General features: G+C 40.2%; 1 long non-coding RNA gene across 7 annotated transcripts; it reads right to left on the reverse strand.

The window, feature by feature from the left end:
* Positions 1-1,362: 1,362 nt before the first annotated feature.
* Positions 1,363-6,544, reverse strand: LOC109200128 (uncharacterized). 7 transcript variants are annotated; one of them, XR_003218128.1, is made up of 9 exons: positions 6,486-6,534; positions 5,688-5,748; positions 4,459-4,647; positions 3,887-4,360; positions 3,647-3,769; positions 2,622-2,783; positions 2,264-2,372; positions 2,078-2,159; positions 1,363-1,935 (listed from the first exon to the last, which is right to left on the reverse strand). It is a non-coding gene; the product is annotated as an uncharacterized LOC109200128 (long non-coding RNA). The 7 variants fall into 7 exon arrangements; XR_003218129.1 differs by lacking the exon at positions 6,486-6,534 and adding an exon at positions 5,871-5,904; XR_003218130.1 differs by lacking the exon at positions 5,688-5,748 and having other exon boundaries at positions 2,622-2,757; positions 6,486-6,544.
* Between the last annotated feature and the right edge of the window lie 1,229 nt (positions 6,545-7,773).

Genomic DNA, 7,773 nt, shown 5'->3' on the forward strand with positions numbered 1-7,773 from the left:
CGTAACTCGAACTCAAACCCCGCTTTGTTCTGTAATTAAAGGGCTTTTACAGCCGTTCATGATACACACGCACACACACATAAAGCACTTTGCCTCACCATGAGAATGCAACTTTACTAAAACCTTTAAAGTATCTGAGATAGGATAGAAAAATTAAGCAACCAGAGATTTAATGATGAAGACTCTGGGTTCTGTAGTTCACGTTTTACAGTCCTGAATGACTCTCTGCACATCCATATAATTTATTGAAGAGGAGTTTAGAATGCACTTTACATTTAGACTGTTGCTGTTTAATTTTTTACATTGTTACTGTGTTATGTCATGAATAAGGTTCACCTGCCAGGGGTTTGATGGATCAGCTGGACAATACAGTCAAAGACAGACTTCATCCATCATATGCAAGAATCCTAGTTGGATTTTTGTTTTCACTCATATTTTTGAACCAAATATTGAAAACAACTGTGACAGACTGGATACCTGGTCAGGGTGTACATTACCTTTCACTCAAGCATCCCAGGACAGAGCCCTGCCCCACCATGAGCCTGGGTGGATACGTGGTTATAATATAAAATGACTGATACTGAATATGAATATTTCATGAAAATCAAATTATAATATGAATTCCTAGGTGTTTGTTATATCCAGCAAGAGTAATATGTCAGACATATGTCTGAATTGCTAACCCTAACCCTAGCTCAACAGACCACAATGCCCTGGACTGTCACTATTATTACATGCTGTGAACATAAGTAGCTTTGATCACAGTTTATGTTGTAAAAGAGAAGGAATATTAAAAAAAAAGATCAACATTGTGATATTTCTTCCAAACTGACCAGAAACATGCTTGTCAGACTCTCACAGCACAGGATCAGACTCACTGTGCATGACGGCTCAGGCCAATAATGTTTGTTAGATTGTCAGTTGTTTAGTGCTTCTGTACAGTTATGGTCACCGTCTCTATTTCAGTATAATTAATATGCAGAAAACACTAAAAGTTGATTGTCTTCCAATATTCTAGCATAATTAAAAAACTTTGACTTTGTAAGTACATATTGTTACAGTCCTAATGCCAGTATGATTCTTCATAACGCCTGCTTTGAAATACTGAACTTTAAAATTGACCTGATGAAAGATAATTTACAGTGGCAGTCTGTCAGGATAATTCTGACTATAAGATCACTGTATTGATCTGAATCCTTCTGAAATGTGCTGTGAATGAATGCTGATGCAATTCACTGTGGGAAAGCTGTTAATAAAATGAATCTGTGACACATGCAACACATTCACAGAGGAAGAGGACACAAAGGGAGGACACGCAGAGGCTGTGTTAAAGTCAGAAATCCAAATCTTTAGTCAAAAACAGGCAGCGGTTACAAACAGGAAGACAAGCAGTCCATCAAACAGTCTACAGGGTCAAACATACAGAGAATTCAAACAGCAGTAAAAAAATAACTGAACACTGAAAAACTTAAAGCAATGTGTGACGCAATAAAAGGAAGCAGCGCAGTATATTCACTGAATTACAAAATTACAAAAGAGAAAAACGACGATTTCCGAGGATTATTTGCTTAATTGCAGTTAAGAGTGTGGCTGGTAAAGATGGAAACATACAGAATGTAAACTGTGTGAGTTTGGTGAACTTTGTTAGTAACAAATGAGGTAAAAAAACAACAACCCCAAACCAGACAAAACACAGAAAGAGGCTCTCAGTATTCATGAATAATTAGAAAGCATCTAAACATTCTGGTCATGGATTTTTACAGTCTTAGTTCCGCTCGCTGTCATCATTATAACCATCATGATCAATGGCGAGGTCCTGAGGTGGGCGGGGCTGTCTCTGGTGATGTCACCATGAAGGAATAGCGTCTGGCACGTGTTGGTGAAACATCCCAGTACACTGGTGTAGTTTCCTCTCCAGCTGGTTGACATTTGACACTTCAGCATTAAGGGGAAGAAGAAGAAACAGTGTTAGGTCAGGTGACCACATGGTTTCTAAAATAACTGACAGGAAGTAACCAGGCCGTTAGAAATGGATGGCATGTGTTTAGAGTTACTGTAGTTAGGTAACTCTACTTACCAAAAGCAAAACTGATCATGTGTGGTGATCATTCAGTGCTGCTCCTGCAGGTCAGACAGTCCAAGACTGATATCCTGCCCATCTGAGAGTTTGAAAACACACATGCAAAGATTTAATTGTTTTACAGTCAAAGTTGGATGTTCGTTTTTGTCCTTTAAAAATGTTTGTGTATTTGAAAGCACTAACATTTAGGGATGACTCGGATCGTCTCCTTTAAAGTGGAGACAAGTGTGTCCACTGATCCACGTCACTTTACCTGGATGATGACTCCTCTCTCCCTCACCCAGAAACACTCCTAAAATAACCAAGCAAATAAATAATATTGAAGATTTACTCACATTACAAAAACATCAAAAACATCTCCCTTTGATTCCATTTCTCCATTCCTGCTAAACATCAGGCTACAAATATCCCAGTAAATCACAGTAAAATGTAAAGCACATATTTTCTCTGCTTTGTCTAACCTCTGCAGAGCCTCTGTCAAGAAAAACAAATCTGTAAGCATAAAACAAATATACATTTCATAACACGTCACTGGACAAACCTCGGTCAGTTGATTTCCTCTGTGCAGTGCAGACGAGCATCAGTCAGCAAGTCAAGGTGGTGAGATGGACTCGTGCCCTTTGTGACTCTGCTAGTTCTTCTGAGGAAACACCACCGTCTCTCCACACCGTCACCATCTGTGAGCACAAACTGCCGCTCTGCTCTGCCAGCATGTAGGAAATCACATATCACACACACAAGGGTGAAGAAACATTAGAGCTCAACTTTGGATACTTTAGATCTACACAGATCAAAGTAGCTCTTAGTCTCAGCAATCAGACAAACAATGATACCAAACTGATTCTGTATGAATACAATATGGTATTTTCAATACAGGTGTCAAATTAATGTATTAAAAGTAATATATATATATTTGATAAATTAGTTTGCTAAATTAGAATATATTTTTCTTTTTCTTTCATTTAACAATTGCAACCGAAAGAAATTAAATATTGAACAAAAATATATTGTCACATTCTTCATTCTCAAATACAAATTTCACAAAGTAAATTTTTGATTAACATAAAAAATATGAATTACAAAAAATAATTGTATATTATTAAAATATTGGCAGCACGGTGGCACGGTGGTTAGCACTGTTGCCGCACAGCAAGAAGGTCCTGAGTTCAATTCCACCATCAGGCCGGGGTCTTTCTGTGTGGAGTTTGCATGTTCTCCCCGTGTTTGCGTGGGTTCCCTCCGGGTACTCCGGCTTCCTCCCACTGTCCAAAGACATGCAGCTTGTGGGGATAGGTTAATTGGATAATCCAAATTGTCACTAGGTGTGAATGTGCGAGTGAATGTGAGTGTGAATGGTTGTCTGTCTCTGTGTGTTGGCCCTGCGACAGACTGGCGACCTGTCCAGGGTGTACCCCGCCTCTCGCCCTATGACAGCTGGGATAGGCTCCAGCGCCCCCCGCGACCCTGAAAAGGATAAGTGGAAGCGAATGGATGGATGGATGGATATTAAAATATTATGCAACCGTGACCAAAGTCAGAATCATCATTACAGTACTGTGGACTTACTGCTTGCCTAATAGTGATAAACTTCACGGGAGATCATGATGACAGAAAACTGTAAACAACACTCTGAAGTCAAGCTGCTTTTCTTGTTTCTGTGACCTCAGCACGCTGACAGACCTGAAGTTGCTACAGATTTTAAAAAGTGATAATTACAGGGAAGAAACTTCTCCTTTTCATCGCTTTAATCAAACATTTGATGCCTCAGCTGTCTCAGTCCTATGGCATTCTGCAACTACAACTAACCTGAGGCGGCTTGGATTTGGCTGCAGGTGCCCCTGTACATCCTTCTCAGCAGCACACATGTGGGTACCATTTAATCACACTTCTTCCTGAGCTTTGCTTCATCACAAGACTAAAGGTGGCATCCCATGTCACAGTCTTATCATCATCCAATTGGAGAAGAAACATTTACAGGCCTCCTGGTTTTGTTTTCTGATCCTGCAAAAAGACTGAGGACAACAAAGCCCAGAGAACACGAGATACACAACATCCAACATTCAGACTCAACAGCCTCCATAAATGAAGAGCACCAGGTTGGTCCAGTTATACTAGATATGAGCATACTTCACATTACTGTGTATGAATAATAATCAAGAGACAAACTTTGAAGATGCAGAGCATGATGTCCCATCATCAGACTGCAAACAAACATCCACCAGGCTTCTTTGTTGGCAGAGGTGATGATTCTCCCATCAGGGATCAGTAGCGTGTATTAACCTGTGGTATAAGCAGCAGTCACTGAAATATTACTGTTTCAGATATGAAATCTGCCACATAAAAGCCAGGGTGGGAGGGATCTCTGCAAACTGACTTACCTCTGCAAGTGTGAGGCTGTTCCTCCAGCTTCAACAAAAATCTGACTCTCCCGTCACAAACAAAACTCCAGCTGGGAGATAGAAAACGCTGCCTGGGTCTTGCTGGATGTTGCTGGTCAGAGTCCACACATTAGCAGAGTGCTGCTTGGTCCCACTGACCCATGTGGACAGCGACTGTGGCGAACTGTTCTGGAAAACAGAAAAGAGAATTAAAATGACAAAAAGCCAAACAGGATTTCCACAAAGACTCTTAGAATCAGCAATCAGAAAATCTTTGGTTCATATTATAATTAAATATGACCAGGCTCCTTAAATGTAAGCAGTTAAGATCTGATTTGATTTACATTCTTCACACAGCACATTTGTCCAGGCTGTCAGGTAAACATAGAATTAATCTCAGGTAACATGACTCACAGTAGAGATTCAGTAAGAAAGATTGCCAGCTCTAATATTATTACCACACCAACAGCTCAGATTTCTAGACGTATTTAAACAAATGTCTTCTGAATATTCAATTCATGTTCACAGTGGGAGGGTGGGGGGTATCGTGGAAGTTTGTAAATAAAGTCTGCAACACAGAAAGAGCTGTGATCAAGCTATTTATTACTGCGCGCAGGAGAGCCAACACACATCAAACATCTAAGTTCACAGTCATGTCAGCTCTGCCACAGAAGTGGTGCTCCCACTCCTTTATGCAATCCAAGGAAGAGGGAGGAAGTTACAAACTGATCCTACCACACTTCACACGTCTCGCTATGAAACCTAACGGATCAATGGTTAAGCTGCTTTGTGCCCTTGGCCTCATCAGCACCTGTAAAGGGAGTTGTTTTCTCAAACTGCTGATGCTGAAGTAAGTTCATCTAGTTTTAGAAACTTTCACTGAACAGTCTATAACAGTGTCACAACTAAGCATATGCATAAGCACTTAAATACTTTAAATGAGAATAATAGAAAATTTCTATTTCAGGAGCTAGAGCCTGTCCCAGTAGTCACAGGTAGAGCACACCTGGACAGGTACCAGTCTGTCAGAGGACTAACAGAGAGACAGACATCAGAGTAACAAATCTATTTAAAATTAATGTAAGCTTGCTGCAGCTGTATGTATGAACATGTGTTTCTGTGCTCTCTGTCCACCTCTCAGGAACCTGGAATTCATTTTTAGTCTACTTTAAACAGAGCTCACAAAAGGCTGATGTGGCTGGATCAGTAGTCTGATTTAAGTACGATACCTTTGGCCAGGGATTCATCTGGTACATCGCTTCACTGCAGTCTTACATATTATCCCCACACCTGAATAAAAAATATTGATATTTACAAATAACAGATTCAGCTGATGCAGCCTGACTCAATCTGATTCCAGATGTTCAGCACACACAGAGACACAGAGGGACTGTTTAAAGTTTAGTGTTAACCTGAGTCACTGATCATTTACAGTATTACAGAGTCTGGCAGTCTTTGCATGATGTCCACGTCACTGTAAGTTTCTAGCTGACTCTCAGGTGTGACAGGTGTGCCAGCAGGAAAGAGTCATAATAACCTGCATCCTGAGGTTTGTCCTGCAGGATTAAAGGAGCCAGGCTTTGTTCACACAGCTAGGATTGTATTTCACACTGACCCTGGGTCAGTATAAGTATCATACAGTTTAAACGAAGCACTGAAACTTGCACATATTTATAACAGATGCATTGAAGCTAATCGGCATATTTACTGTCAATCTGTGGCTGCGATTAATCCCTTTACTGGAAACTTTATTAACTAGTAACTTCATCAGTCATGACAGAAGCTAATATTTCTGTGCCAACATCGTTTAAACAGTAACAGCTTTACTACAATATAAGCTAACGTTTACACCGTAACTTTAAGCTAGCACCATAAAGACGGTAAAACACGTAATAATATCTACAAATGCATCTTAAAGCTGTTATATTAGCACTCGCTGTATTACTAACATAAGCACATTAACATTATTGACACTCGCTGACTTTTAATAGTCATTCTATAAATGCTGTCCGTTTAAATGGTCTTACCTGTAACACTGCTGTATCCACCGGATTCCAGCCAGAGTGGATTCTGGAGTCTTCCCACGCTCCTGTTAGTGATCCTCCATCTGGATGGATGATAACAACCTTCTGAACAATCTAGCAGGTGGATGGCCCATATCTATGGGACTGATTTCTGCTAATAACGCCCATTGTATGGACTGATAACAGCCGAAGCGGGTGAATAAAGTCACCCGGTCGCTAGCTGTGCCATTACCCAGCATACACCTCTCCCTCCATAAATGCAATAAACGATACAAAAGTAATGGCCTATAATTAATTTATCTGCTGTATCTGCTGTTTCTCAGGTAGTTGTTTACATTATATAATATATTGTGTTCAGTACACGTCACTACAATGTGATTTCGGAAATATATAAATATACGGACAACAGGCTCTTCCACGGCAATCTCTTGTCGTCAATAAACAACGTTTAGGGAGCGCTATAGTATTCAATGAGAGGACCCTGCACGTCAATTCTCGACGCGAGGGGGGTGAAGCAGAGGGAGCCTGACCATGCGTCACACATTTGACGAGTTGGGAGTCTGAGTGAGACCCGTGGTCTCCTGGTCAGCAAGGGCTGGAAGAAGTCTTGTCCAGACTGGTCATACTGGTCAATGAATACAAACAAAAGGAACAGAGTAGAATAAAGTTGTAATAACCTGGTAATATGCAGACACACTGAGGAAGTTAAACATTCATCTGCTGACAGCATCACAGATGGAACTGATGGAGGAGACACATTTTAACTGAATCTATATAAAACAAATCTGATGGATGATCTGGATTAAAGTGAAATTTAAATTAAAATAGTCTTTTTACAGCTCTGTTAAATAACATGTTGTTACTGTTGATACATCACTAAGATCAGGAGTGTTGTAAACTGAAACTATGCTGCATGCAGTTACCAGTTTTTCTAGTTAGGTGATGGAAACTTCCATGAAGAATGATTCCTTGGCTGAAAACACCAAAACATAATTAAAAACACGTCTGATTCTCATGAATATGCTGCAAGACAGAGCAGAAAGCTGATACTGACTTTAATGCACAGGACTTATTTCTTCTGAGCTCTATAATATTTGACACTTTTGATTCATCTGATTCTGTCCTGTGAATAGCTTTGAGTGAATTCTGGTCTATTAATCCAGTCTACACTAAAACGGTATCATGAGACATTCTTGGTCTGTCTGTCAGTTTTATGTTAGAGGCTATAAGAAACATGGAAGAAGCACTGGTTCAGTTCACTGACCAGGTTCATCAAGGTCAGGTTCAGGGG

The sequence above is a fragment of the Oreochromis niloticus genome, unplaced genomic scaffold, assembly GCF_001858045.2.
Source record: "Oreochromis niloticus isolate F11D_XX unplaced genomic scaffold, O_niloticus_UMD_NMBU tig00006675_pilon, whole genome shotgun sequence".
NCBI lineage: Eukaryota > Metazoa > Chordata > Actinopteri > Cichliformes > Cichlidae > Oreochromis > Oreochromis niloticus.